Source organism: Chlamydotis macqueenii, chromosome 8, assembly GCF_036417535.1.
Source record: "Chlamydotis macqueenii isolate bChlMac1 chromosome 8, bChlMac1.mat, whole genome shotgun sequence".
NCBI lineage: Eukaryota > Metazoa > Chordata > Aves > Otidiformes > Otididae > Chlamydotis > Chlamydotis macqueenii.
In genome coordinates, this window is record NC_141563.1 from 36837882 (window position 1) to 36850918 (window position 13037).

The window sequence follows — 13037 nt, forward strand, 5'->3', positions numbered from 1 at the left end:
GAGTTTCTGGGATTGTTTTTAGCTTGCCGGTCCCCTCATCCTGCACCAGCGTCCCAGTTTGAAAGCCTGTTCACTTTTTCCTAACCTGCTGCCTGTTCAAATTTGGCACATGGTGGGAGGTTCAGGGCGAAGTTACAGGAGACGGAGCGAGCCGCTCCGATGGCTCTCTGATCCTCAAAGGGGGAGGAACCATTCCTCCTCCGCCCAGCCGTGCATTCCTGAAGCTTATCATGTGCTGGCTCTCATGCTTGCTGGGCCCCTCCAACTGCTAACCAAGCAGAAAGCACATTCTTTATCTTGCAAAGCTAATAGTTTCCTGCCAGACGGGGAGTTAAATCAGCTCACCACAAGGTCTAATGAGTGCTATGCTTTGAATAATAGAGTGGAAGTGGAACCGTAAGGCTTGTACTAAAGGAAAGGGGAAAAAAAGAGGGAATGCAACCTCCTCCTTTCAGGTTGCTCATCAAATCGCACACACAGTCTTTGTATACTTGTGATGCGTGAAAAGAAAAATCTGCGAAAATTAACAACAAACAGTCCACCGTCCAACTAGCACAGCTATTCTGCTAACTAGGAGTAGTCAGCGCTGTAAAGAGATTAAAGGGCCTTCAACCAAAATACTTCATAAACAGGGGTTCAGATCTTGATTTTGGTGCCTGGTAAGGCAAACGCAGCCACAGCTCTGGGTTGGAAAAACGCTGGAAGAAGTCCTGACACGGTTATGAAGAATTAGAACCGCTCCCATCCCATAACAGATTTTGTCAAAAGTCTAAACCTCGGATTTTCAGCCGCTTTGTTCTTGTGCTTTGGCAAAGAGCAGGGCCCATGACGTTCAAGGAGCTTTACGATCCCTATATGCTGTGCCACACAAGGGGCTGAGGTTGCTGGAATTACGCTGGAGCCCCAACCACAGAGCACTGCAGGGCTTTCCAGATTCTCTCGTACATCCCACTCCCTTGCAGGAGTTTTATTTGACTGAGCAAGCTTCTAGTACAATCGGTATTCTCCAGTGGTGGTTCCACCCAATTCAAAAGGCCCCATATAAACCCAGATGGTTTTGATTACAGGACGCCTTGTTTGTGCCAGAGGTCTGAAACCTCCGTCCTCCCTTGTCCTTTCGGTGCTGAGAAGAAGGGCAGGCCCCCCAGCGCACCGACAGGGATCCGGATCCGGGCTGGGCGGGAGATCGACCGCAGCCTCGGGCATCAGACAGTGCCAAACAGTGAAAATGTGCTCAGCAGAAAGAACCTTTAGAAGAAACTGAGGAGGAAGAAGAGGCACCATAAGCCTTGCCTCTGCTGCTGCGTGGCTGCCCGCCACTTTGCCAACGTAGGGATCTCGGACTGATCCCTAATACACCCCAAAGCAGCCTGTGCCAAGGGTTGCAGTGGTGATCTGACAGCTCCGGGTGGCAGACCGACTGCGCAGCCAAACCAGTCTGCCCTGCATTTTTTTTCACCGTTTCTTATCAAAATATTGACCTGATACAGGGATGATCTTAGAAAACGTAATAAAGTCTGCTGCTGCCAAGGAGTGATTGCTGCTAGCTAACATTTATTTTTCCACAATTATATTCAGGGCTGCTGAGGGCTCGGTTGTCCTTTCGAGACAGACCAGATCAAGGAGTGGTGCGTACAGTACATCATCCCAGGATAAATCCGGGGAGGCTCTATGACTCAGGAATGAGTCACTGCTCCTCCTCTGTTTCTTCCAGACTCTTGGGGGCGTACTAATTTATTGTCGGTCTGTATCTGCAGTAAATTATTACCCCCAGCTCAGCTCTCCTGCGCAGAAGGAAACCAGACACGTTCTGCTTGTCCCTTGCCTCTCGGGAGGGGTAAGGAGGCGAGCAGATGCGCTGCAGGACCGCGCACCGAGCCCCTAGGGCTTGGGAACCCATGCAGACATCTAAGAGGAAAGCAGAGAAATGGAGGAGTTATTTTTTCCTTCCTTGAATGACACGCTGTCCAGGTTAATTATTTGGAACTAGATTGTTGTACTAAACCCCCAAAATCCCAATTACTAAACTTAAGATTGACCTTTCAGAAGGTTATTTCTAAGAACATGGATAAAATAAGATAGTATGACTCAAACAACAGGAGGAAAGTGTCTGCATCACAGTTAAGCCACACAAATTGCTTTCACTGTCAGAATCAAGTATTCTAAAAAAACCCTCGAGAATGATTAATCTTTTTTTTCACTTTAGCAAGACAGATTGAAGTGTCCCAGTGGAGCTAGATGAGAAGTGGATAAACAATGCCTACTTAGTCTCCAGCAAGTCTTTACTAGTAGGTTGGAAGGAAACCAATAACTAAAATAATAGATATTTATATATGCGCATACAAGATAAATATATTCAGATACTCACAGAAAAGCATGAAAAAGTACTGAATAGCAAACAGGCCTGTTCAGCTCTTCACATCCCAAGTTCAGGAGCCTGAGGACACCGAGGATACAGTAGAAATGCATAAACATTCAATTTTTCCAGTGGCAATGCTGATTCAAGAATTTCTTCCCCCATGTCATTCACTTCATCCCCATGCTCTCTTTTCCACCTCCTCCCCCAGTTGTATTTCGTGACTCAGTTGTTAAGAGCGGCACTGGCGTAAGGCACAACCCCTCTACCCTTCCCGACGGCCTGTCCCCAGCCTTGTGCCGCCCTGGCACGGCTGTTTGCACGGCCAAGCGGTAAATGCTCTGTTCTGCAAAGACCAGTGCTGAAGTGGACCTGGAATGGCCTTTCAAATCAAAGAACAAAAGAAGAAATAGTTGCAGAATGGCAAATAGCAATGAAAGAGAATTATGAATTTTTGAATTACATATGCTAAAATGTAAACATATCCCCAAATTCCCAATTTCTAAATAAAGACTTTTAACATGAGTATACCACTACTTAAAATCTCACAAATGTAATTAATAATATTACAAAATATATTACAAATAAATTGATTGTCATATTCGTAAAAGACTGCATTACTTTTTGCCATATTTCTGGTTACTCTTGGCACAGGCTGTCCCTTGAACTGAAATTGTCTTAAAAGCAACGGTTTCCGATTTTTCCCCTTCCTCGACATTTTTCACAGACCATCTCCATAGTACAGCAAGCGACCGTGCTGGCCAGCTGCAGGCTGCTGACAGCGCTGTGGCAGATCGCCGGCGGCCAGCACAGCGGGGGATTACTGGGGATCACTCTCTTGATGGAAGGAAACCTGGAGGGACACGTTTCCAGTAATGCTGCAGACCTAATGAGGGCCCGGTTTTACGCTCAGACCTAGCACGGAGGCTGCCGGGCCGCCGCCGCGCGCTGTGCTGTTCTAACGTTCATTAATCACGGTATTTCTGACATTTGTTTACTGTTCGCAACGCAGCGGAGTGCTCTGCGGATAAATACACCACAATAAACAACACGGGTTCCCGCCCAGGAACTCCCTTGGACGATGGCAGCGCAGCTACCTCATGGTAATAACGCGTGGACAGCGCTGCGACGGCTGGAGGACAGAAGATGGCTAATAAATATAGTGGGATTCTGTGAAGGAAAAAGGGGAAAATTCAGCTCTATCAGTGGGTGTGGAGAATTACAACAATAAGTCATAACTGAACAACAACATCCTGGAGGAAACAGAATTCCCCATAAAAAGCTCCTTAAGAATAGCTTCCCTGTTACATCACAGAAACCTCGTTTAGGAAACTTAAGATCAGAAACAGAACAACTCTGAAGTGGCAAGAAGATGGGCTGTCAATAAATTCTCCCATCCCCAGTTCCTGTGACGCTGTGGCCTAACGTTCAAAAATATCTCCATCCTAATTTCGTCTTAGGGAATTCAGTAACTCCGAAAAACACATCAAAAGCTGGAAGAGCGAGGTGCACTTCAATTTGGATCCCTCCTGCGTCTAACCTGGCAGCGGGAAGCGGCACCGCAGCTACCAGCTGAGGCCAGTCCATGCCCTGGAATGCGGCCGCCGGAGCCAGGCTGATGGATGCCGACAGCCCCGCTTTCATCTGGCAGTGTCCCCGCCACCAGCTGTGCCGGGGAAAGAAAAACGCGCAGGAATTCACAGCATTCCCCTTCTGATTAATCCCCCGGCTGTCCCGCTGCGCCTGAATGAATTGGGCTAGGGATTGGTGGCTCTGCTGGGGGAGATCTGCTGATTTCTTAGAGCCCCCTGGGGAGAAGTGATATAGAGAGCAAATACCCAGCGGGCAGTGCCGAGGTGATGTAATGGGCCGGGGCGTGAAAGCCCCTCGCCTCTGCTCTGCCCGCCTTTACTGGGCTTTTCTCCGTATGCGATGCTGTTTGTGCCAAGGCTTGGGAGCTCAAAGCCAGCTCGGTTGCGGCCGGACAGCGGTGACTGAGGGCGATGACAGGTAAGCACCAGGCTGCAAGGCCCTGCGGTCGGTCCAGCCGAAGCCCTCAGCAGCCACCCCAGACCCTCCACCCCGGCCCCCTCCGCCTTTCCAGGATGGACAATGATTCGATATCAAATTAAAGCGTCGTTTTAAAAATGAGCCCTAACATAGGCAGAGTGGCGGGGAGGCTCTAGAAGCGTTACACTTCAGAAACGAACCCGAATCTTGGAAGGGATCTGACTGATGAACTATGTGAAAACGTGCACGTGAACCCTAACAGTAATTACACAGGCCTGGCTAGAAAATCGCTTCGCTGTACCACCCCGATGCCTGAAAGAACTGCGTGGTCTCAGACGCTCGTAATTCAGATGAAAAGAGTTTCTAAGTACGTGCAAAGCTTCGCATCTCTCTCTCTGGTTCCCCAAGTAAGTCTCTCTGAAAGAGAACCACATTTTCTTGCAGTGCGCCCTTGAGCCAGCTCCAGTTTCTGTTTTCAAAATCCAGAGGAAGGAAACGTGACAGATGATCTGTTTTTCAGATTCACACGAAGCTAGTAATCTCTGTCATTTAGAAATCGCCAAATACTGCAAGCTTTTGTGATTTTTTTTTACTTTACTTTTGTTGTTGTTTTGTGCATGTTTTGAAATCTAGTATGATAACTGTGAGAATATTTAGGTATAACATTTTTATATATAAATAATCACAAAGGAAACAGAAACTGGTGTCTGGATTATTCAGCCAATTATAAATATGAAACACACAGTTCTGAATATTGCACTGAAAAATTCACAGCAGATAACTTGTGACCATGTAGTAGCAAGGAAAGAAATGAAAAGGCATCATTGCAAATACTGTTACAGTCCAAATCTCTGTGGATTAATTCCTCAGCCCAGCCAACAGCTTGCACGCTTGCCTTCGTCTCTTCTGCGAAGGGGGTGAGGGTGAAACTGTTGTTCTGAGCAAGTCACCCCACTCTGTGTAAGCTACCTGTTCTGCAGGGCGGCCAGCCCGCAGGCTCCCATTTTCTCTTTTTTAATACATTGGCATTGTTTTAGATTCAGATTACGTCATCTGTTTCACTAATTTTGTACCTTTACAAACGATGCTCCGGACTTCTGAAGAATCAGGATGCCGCTGCAGTTCCAGTATCAAAATTCCTGATGCGATACCCACTCCTGCGGTAGGTAATTATTACTCTGGCACTAATGAAGCTGTTAAATACGCTGCTGCTGCTCTGCTGGGACCAGAGGATAATGGTCAGAGACATAAAAATGAAAAAGTTGGATTATATTTTCAAAACCAAAAACATCACAATTGAAAATCTCTTTGAGGTTTTTGTGGAAAAATTCACTGCTAACTGCATATCCCAGCCTTGGTTTCTTGGCTTTCTATAATACCCTCCGCACAAACATTCCAAAATTCGTTGTTTACAGCAATTCTTGGGTCACCAGCGTGGACTGGATGTCCTAGAGGGGCACAGAGAGCTACACGCTCAGTCCCCCAGCTCCATCCGCCGCAGGAAGCGCTCAGTGCCACCTTCCAGCAGAAAACCTGTTGCTCCATCTCTTCTCTTCCGTATCATGGAGACGTTCAGCCTCTCTCAGGTGCTCCTCATCCCAGCGCCAAAACCAGAGGAAACCAGGACAGCATAATCGAGCAATGTGCTTACTGTCACAAAGCAGCCCCAGCTCTGGCACCGGAGAGTTTCCACCTCCAGTTACAGAGCTCTTCCTCTGACAGTCTTGATCTTACAGTGTTGCTATAAATATTGGCAAATGACAATGACAAAATTTAAATTCCCTGCCATTTCTTTAGCACTGCTCATTCAGTTATGCAGAACAGCTTCTTAAAAGTAGCAGGTTGCCTCCAATTTGAAAGCCTGAGTTCCTTTGTTACTTTATTACTAACAATACCAGCTAAAAATGACTCCATTAGATCTGAGAACCCACTGTTAGGTGTTTTGTGTCCTCTTAAATGATTAAATTGTGCTCACGAAGGATGAACGCTGAAAAAAGGATCTTGCCAGACAAAATGGGCGAAATTTGAGGGCCTCTTTTATGCAACAGCGAGGCTGAGAGCCGCAAAGGAACCATGGGTGACCCTAGTTCAAAAAGATTTTGAATCAAAAGATCTGTCCAGTGACTTAGAGGTTTCAAGGAGGCTTTATCCATCGCTGTGTTTTAACGGCGGTATTGAACAATCTCTGAGAATCTTGCAGCCCTTGCTCTCCAGCCCAGCTGAAGAGCTCCCCCGCAGCGTCGGCGCCTGCAGTTGTTGAATAAATGTTTCTCACACTACAGCTCAATTAAGTCCAGGATATCGGGGGAAGATGAGCCAAGTAACTCACTAGCCTGTACTAAGAGGTAACCCACAGGAGGCTGGAGAATTCAAAACCCTTCCATCCATCTTTTAAAATGGACCTTAAGACTTTACAGGGTGTTTTGACTCTGATTTTTTTCTTTTTCATTCTTTTTCCGGCGTTGTCAGTTGTTCACTGTGTTTCACATTGCTTCTTAAAGACTGTGTTTTTCTAGCCTTGATGCTGGCCGTAGATTTCAACGCTGAAGTGACTTTTCAGAACACCACTTCCCACCGTTGTCGGTGCACTCTGTTCTTCTGCTACTGCAAAATCTTAATCCACGTGTTACCAATTACTGGATCGCTGACAAAACAAGTAGCTGCAAGAAGAAACCCCTGTGGCTTTATGATAATAGTAAGTAGAAGTCAAGATAACATTTCATGCCAAGTGGATCAGGAAAGCAGTAACTGGAGAAGGATTTATGGTGTCGCTGCCGCATCTCATCTGGCAGTAGCTTATGTAATTTTCTATCTATTGTTGTTTAATATTCAGTTCCTTGCTGAAACTTTGCACCAAAACTCAAAATAGAGATATTCTGCAAAGCACAGCAAATTTCGTAGCGTTTAACGCTCAGACATGAGGTTTTTGTCTTCAAAAAATGTCTTCCATTATTTCAAAACAATCCAGCTTTGCTGAGGAGCTAAATCTCAGCTTTTTGAGAGAGTGAACAGAGTTACTTTTAAAGCTAAGAAATGAAACATTAACTTTTCCAGATTTTTGAGGATTACGTTACAGCTTTTACAGCTAATGTCAGTGGCAGGGCGGCGCCAAGCGTTTGGGAACTGGGGGCTGGAAATGGGGAATTAGGGGCACATATATGCATGCACGCACAGGAAAGAAAGGTACTGACCACACTTTGGAAATAAATGTTGATTTTTCTTCCTTCTGAACAAAGAGTTTTCATTACAAATAAAATGTACATGTGCACATATGCATATATACACGCATCATATCTACACGCATGCTTTTTATCTCGGTTGCAATAGGGCAATCAAACATCTAGTTTGTCTTCCAGTTAGGCCTTTGTAATGGTTAGATCCTCAACACTGTAAACAGGAGCGAATACACCCCTTACCTGGATGCACACAACCGTTGTCACTGGCCCTTCTGCCTCGGTCTCTCTTCTCTCCCGTCACAGCCGACGTGCTGGCACACCCACAAGGAACGAAAGGCTCTTCAACTAGACTTAGCGTACTCACCAAGATCCTGAAAATGTGCAAAAGAGGAGAGAAAGCTACTTGCAGGGCTGTTCTTCGTGATTTCATTACTGTATCACTCTGTCCTCTTTATGTGGCACGCAAATCACAGCAAACGGTATCTTTATCCCTTTCTGTGTGACATGGTTGCAAAAATCGCTGACAGGAACTGCCAACAAGCACCACTAATAACTATAATGCCTTTCACTGGCAGAAATGTCTTTCTACATTAACACAGACCATCTACTTTAGGGGCTGTTAATGATGCAGCTACGCTGACATTTACAGCAACGGAGACTCCTCTGATATGACCTCAGATTGGGGGATCAGCTTCTACGGGGAAATGTAAAAAGAAGTGAGGTACGTTAAAAGCCAACAAGTTGTTAAGAGTCTCACCGGAGACAACCTATGCGTGGAGGAGGTGTGGATATGCAGATCTGGAACTACGCATTCAGACTCAGTCCTTCTTTCAAGTAACATTTTCCTGACAACAGGAGCACAGACGTCACATCTGCTCCGAATGTGCTGTACGTAAGAGCAGTTCCTACAGCATCGATATTATATTTACTTAGTGATTCACTCCCTTCCCCTGTGTGTTTACCTAACTACCCTAACCACATCCAGTTACCAATTACCAGCTGGAAATGGCCTTACAAAACCATGTTTGAGGGACTCTAAGCAGTCGAACACAGACCGAGGCTTTGGTGTCACCGCTCATGGCCAAACATCTGCACAGGAGAATAAATCAACCAGCACTTTCCTAGGAAAAAAAACCAAACTGCCAGCAACCTGAACGTCCATCTCCTCTAACCCATAAAAAGCTTTCAGATGACTTCAGGAGACAGATCTTCATACAGTTGTCGCATATCAAAAATGGAGAACAGTTCTTCAGAAGCCACGCAGTGATTTCAGATAACAAAATGGGTAAAATCAACAAGCCATTTGCCAGCTCTGCCATTTCAACCCATGAAAGTCAAATTTATCTTTCTTCTGATTTGTGTATCACCACCAGTTACCTGGATTCTCAGAATTCTGTTCTCTTCAGCGCATGCCAGCGCAGTTCAGGACAGACTCTGGTCCTGCAGTGGGGAATCATGCACACTACTAGATTATGCCTTAACTAGAATATAGTTCTGCTCCTTTGGTTCTGTGCGTTTTACAGGAATAAGACAAATCAGAAGCTCACATTTTTCAGTAATTTAAGCAAGTATGCACGCTCCTTGTCTTCTCCAAATGAGCTGTTTCCACAATGGCAATTATTGTGTAACTATTCACAGTTTTGTCAGCTCTTTGCGGCAAGAGACAAATGCCAAATCCAACGGCCGTGAACTGTCACTCTCATATCTCCCTCATCCCCTTTAATCTCTCCCAGGAGTTTGGTCTACCAACATTTTTAGAAGAGGGGCAGAGTCTGAGGTAGAAGAGCTTCCATGTGTGAAGGGAGTTGCGTAGTACTTTGCTCTTTTGGGAATTTATTTTTAAAGTATTCCCCACACGTGCAGACCTACATACTAGCCTTTTTGGTTCAAAGATAAATTATGAAGTCATAAAAACTCTCAGCTGCTGAACTTCAGAGCCCAAACCACGTACCTTCCTCCTTCGGTCTCTCGCTTTTCCACAGGACATTCCACCAACAGCAGATGACATTCCTCTGAAGGAGAAACAGAGAGGTGGCTACCTTCAAACGCTAATTTCAGCTCCACAAGAACCATCTCCCAACGCTCCCTCCGCAGTCAGCGCAGAAAAAGCTTTGATATGCTTCTGCCTTTATTTTTCCATGTGCTTTTCCTGGGGACTGACCGAGTTGGGAAGGCTAAACTGGAGTTAAAAAGCACTGTGATCCGGTGTTTAATGACGTGATAAATAAATGCGGATAAGGGTCTGATGATGTATTTTATAGGTATTGTAACACAGCTACTGTCTCCTAGAGCTACAATGAACAAATGTGAGGAGAGCACCCATGACTCAGCTGATCATCACATCCTCAACTTTTCACACAGTGTGTGAAGGCATGCCTGCCTCTTCACGACTCTCCTTATGTGGGTATTCATAAAGCTCCAAATCATGCAAAATAAGAAGCTAAATAGTGTGGGAGCAGCGCTTCATCTAATACACCCTCCGTGGAACCACAGGGACTGAGTGTCCTTCCGTTCACTTACGATAGCTGAGGGGCTGGCTCCCAACTTCTCCCACGTTTAGCCTCCCATCTTCAGACCAGTTCGTTTAACTCCTCCTGTTCTCTCCTATCTTCCGGCAACTAAAATCAGCTTCTTAACATCTCATAGCAATTCCAGAGGACAGCTCAGCATACCTGCCAAGGCTCAGCTGTTCCTCTTGTATAGATGCAAATGCATCAAGCGGGCAAAGAAAATGACTTTTTGGTCAAAATCATTTTGAATTTATTTTAGAATGATGTTACCCCTGAAAAATGCTGTGGGACTGTCTGAGTCTGTTAGCACTTTTAAGTAAACAAACAAAACCTGCTTTAATTTAGACAAATTTCCAGGCCACAATTGTCAGAACACCACTAAAAGCTCTTGGGTATTAAAAAACAAAATCTAAATAAGAACCAGAAGCTACATAAGGAGGAGGGCTCTGTGGGAACCTTCCTGCCTTTGGTCTGACAATCCAAAAAGTGTGTTCTGGTTTCCCCCAGCATCCGGTGCACTCCAGCAAGTTTCTAAATAAAGTTGAGCAAAAACTTCACTCGGAGCTTTGCTGTTCCTTAAATGGCATGTCTCATCTCTGCTGGCAGAGCCGCAGCTCATGTTAAAGTAAGCAACCACATTAACATTTTTCCTAAATGCTGCTCTCTATATATTCTAAAGACGCTAAAATAAGCGCTTAAAATAACAACTTCAAACACTTGCACAAGGCTGCGTCCATTCAGAAGAGCTATTTTTTCTCACTTCACTCGGCTTCCCTTCAGTGTTCATTAAACAAAGGATGCTCCGTGCCATGACAAGAGAGAACGGCTAGATTTCAGCTTGAGGACTAATGTCAGTCAATTAGAATCTATTGCCTCCTAATTACAGGATTTGTTATTTATACCAGGCTGCCTCCCAGTACAAAAAAAACCTGGTGACTGATGCCTCCTCTTCGCGATAAGCATTCATTTAGATACATGTGGAGGCTGAAATGCTGTGAAGAGTGTTTCTTTTTCCTTTAGTCTGAGCAAGCAGTGCTCAGCTTTCATGAGAACATTTAATTCCCTTTTAAGCCTGAGTAAAAGCAACGTGTACTACACACAGTGTATTCTGACTTCGAATACAGATTCTATCTACTGGGAAACCTCTAAAATAATATAAGTCAATACACTGACTGCAAAAGGTATTTAAAAAAAACTTCTGCAAATTAAGATAACATAAAATGAAATTGCTCTGCAATGCTAGAATTTAATGATAATGTATCTCATGAAAGTCTAACGTTTAATTATGGAAAATGAAATAAGAAGCATGAAAATGATAATTGAACAGTAGTCCCTCTGATACATTCACAGAACAGAGTACTGAAAAATTTTGTGAATCCAGGCAATGATATATAGGTCAACTTAAAAAAAAACCAAACCAGAAACGACGGGAAGCGCAAATCTCACTTTAAATACATATTCTAGTATTTGCATCAGTAATTCCTTCTTCAGCAAGCTGAGCACCCAGCTGTTTCACTCCCATCAACACCTCTGATGTTCAGACCTCCTCAAATGCATTCTCCTGCTTTACATGAGTTTCTGTCAGCACTCCTTCCTTCCCCATTATCACCTGCACCACACAGAGCACAAAAATTCACATAAAATCCCACAGGAAATGCTAAGGGTCTACACAAAGCTGCAAAGTGTCTTCTGTCTCTCATCTTCAGCTCTTTACAAGTTTCTCAGACTGCTGGGAGAAGAGAGTTCTGGTTTCACCGTGGAGGGAGGGAAGACATGAGCTGAAATAATCAACAACCACCACCACCGGTACCCTAACCCAGCCCGGTGTAGCAGGCTGCTAACTTCATACACGGGCTGTACCGGGAACCGCTCTGTGGCTGCGGCAGTGCCTACAACAGGCATCCAGATCGGGGTGGTTGTTCAATAGTTTCATGAGCAGTAACAACCACCCACCACTCGCCTCCTTCTGGCTGGTCCAGAATTCGTGGCCATTTTAGGAGTGTGCAATCAGATCGGCGACCCTACTTTTTTTACGGGGATTCTTTACACGTGCAGACAGCCCACCCCAGGTTTAGCATGACCCTCTTCTACCCCTGGAGTGCCTGTGTTGCCCGTGAGTGCTACGCTTGCCCTGAGAGAGCCCGCTCCTCCCCGGGCTCCCACTGGGTTCAGCACAGACCTTCATCTCCCTGCCACAGGGCTCGCGACGGCCGGTGAATCGGGAACATCCCAGGGGACAGCTGAGGCCACCCAGGGCAGCGGCACTGCTTCCCGCAGCTCCACGCGCACTGAGCTTCCTGACACAAGCGAGCGCAGTATCAAAGGCAGTCCTATCTGCTTCAAGTGTAAAAGGAAAACAAACAAACAAAAAGATTATTTTAAATTAGTACAGCTCAGCAAGTCTAATTATTATCCTCAAGATTTTTAATTTTTAAATGACATATACAACTTATTTACCTACAAATTCTTTCTCTTGCCTATGTTCATGCTTATACTCATGAACATCTAAGTCATTGCTCAATTATCGCGCCGAAGCCTTATTAATATGTGTGGATAAAGAGCTCTCTAGCAGGAATGCATTTTAATGAGTCGCTGAGAGGCAAAACGCAGTAATTTCTAGAAGGCTACGCCATGACTAACAATAGCAAACTGTCTGAAGCAGCCCAGGGAGAGGATGAGGGATGGAAGGAAAAAATAAAAATTCATTTTAATATTTTAATGATAAGCTTAATTAGAAAGCGTTTAGGCATTTTGGTTGAGCGGGTACAGCTTCGAACGGCTTACAGCTATCCCTGAGAGGAACGGTGTCACTCAAAATGTCGTCTGCCCGCGCCCAGCCGTGCTGTCCCCAGGAGACGCAACACGCTGCTTGAGAGGAGGCCATTGGAAAGGAGACATTTTGCTCCCTGTGTTATTTCTGTAACGTTTGCCCTTCCCAGGCGAAGTTACGGTTCTCGCAGACCCGCCCAGGCCTTCCCTGAGGGC

The 13037-nt window shown here is 45.3% G+C and overlaps 2 long non-coding RNA genes across 4 annotated transcripts; both read right to left on the reverse strand.

Annotated features, from left to right (window-relative positions):
- Nucleotides 1–1534: 1534 nt before the first annotated feature.
- Nucleotides 1535–2559, reverse strand: LOC147600014 (uncharacterized). Its single transcript, XR_015259135.1, has 2 exons — nucleotides 2369–2559; nucleotides 1535–1908 (listed from the first exon to the last, which is right to left on the reverse strand). It is a non-coding gene; the product is annotated as an uncharacterized LOC147600014 (long non-coding RNA).
- A 2508-nt stretch (nucleotides 2560–5067) lies between these two features.
- LOC147600015 (uncharacterized) lies at nucleotides 5068–13037 on the reverse strand. 3 transcript variants are annotated; one of them, XR_015259167.1, is made up of 4 exons: nucleotides 12510–13037; nucleotides 12232–12386; nucleotides 7783–7913; nucleotides 5068–6970 (listed from the first exon to the last, which is right to left on the reverse strand). It is a non-coding gene; the product is annotated as an uncharacterized LOC147600015 (long non-coding RNA). The 3 variants fall into 3 exon arrangements; XR_015259168.1 differs by having other exon boundaries at nucleotides 5068–5582; nucleotides 12232–12389; XR_015259166.1 differs by having other exon boundaries at nucleotides 12232–12389.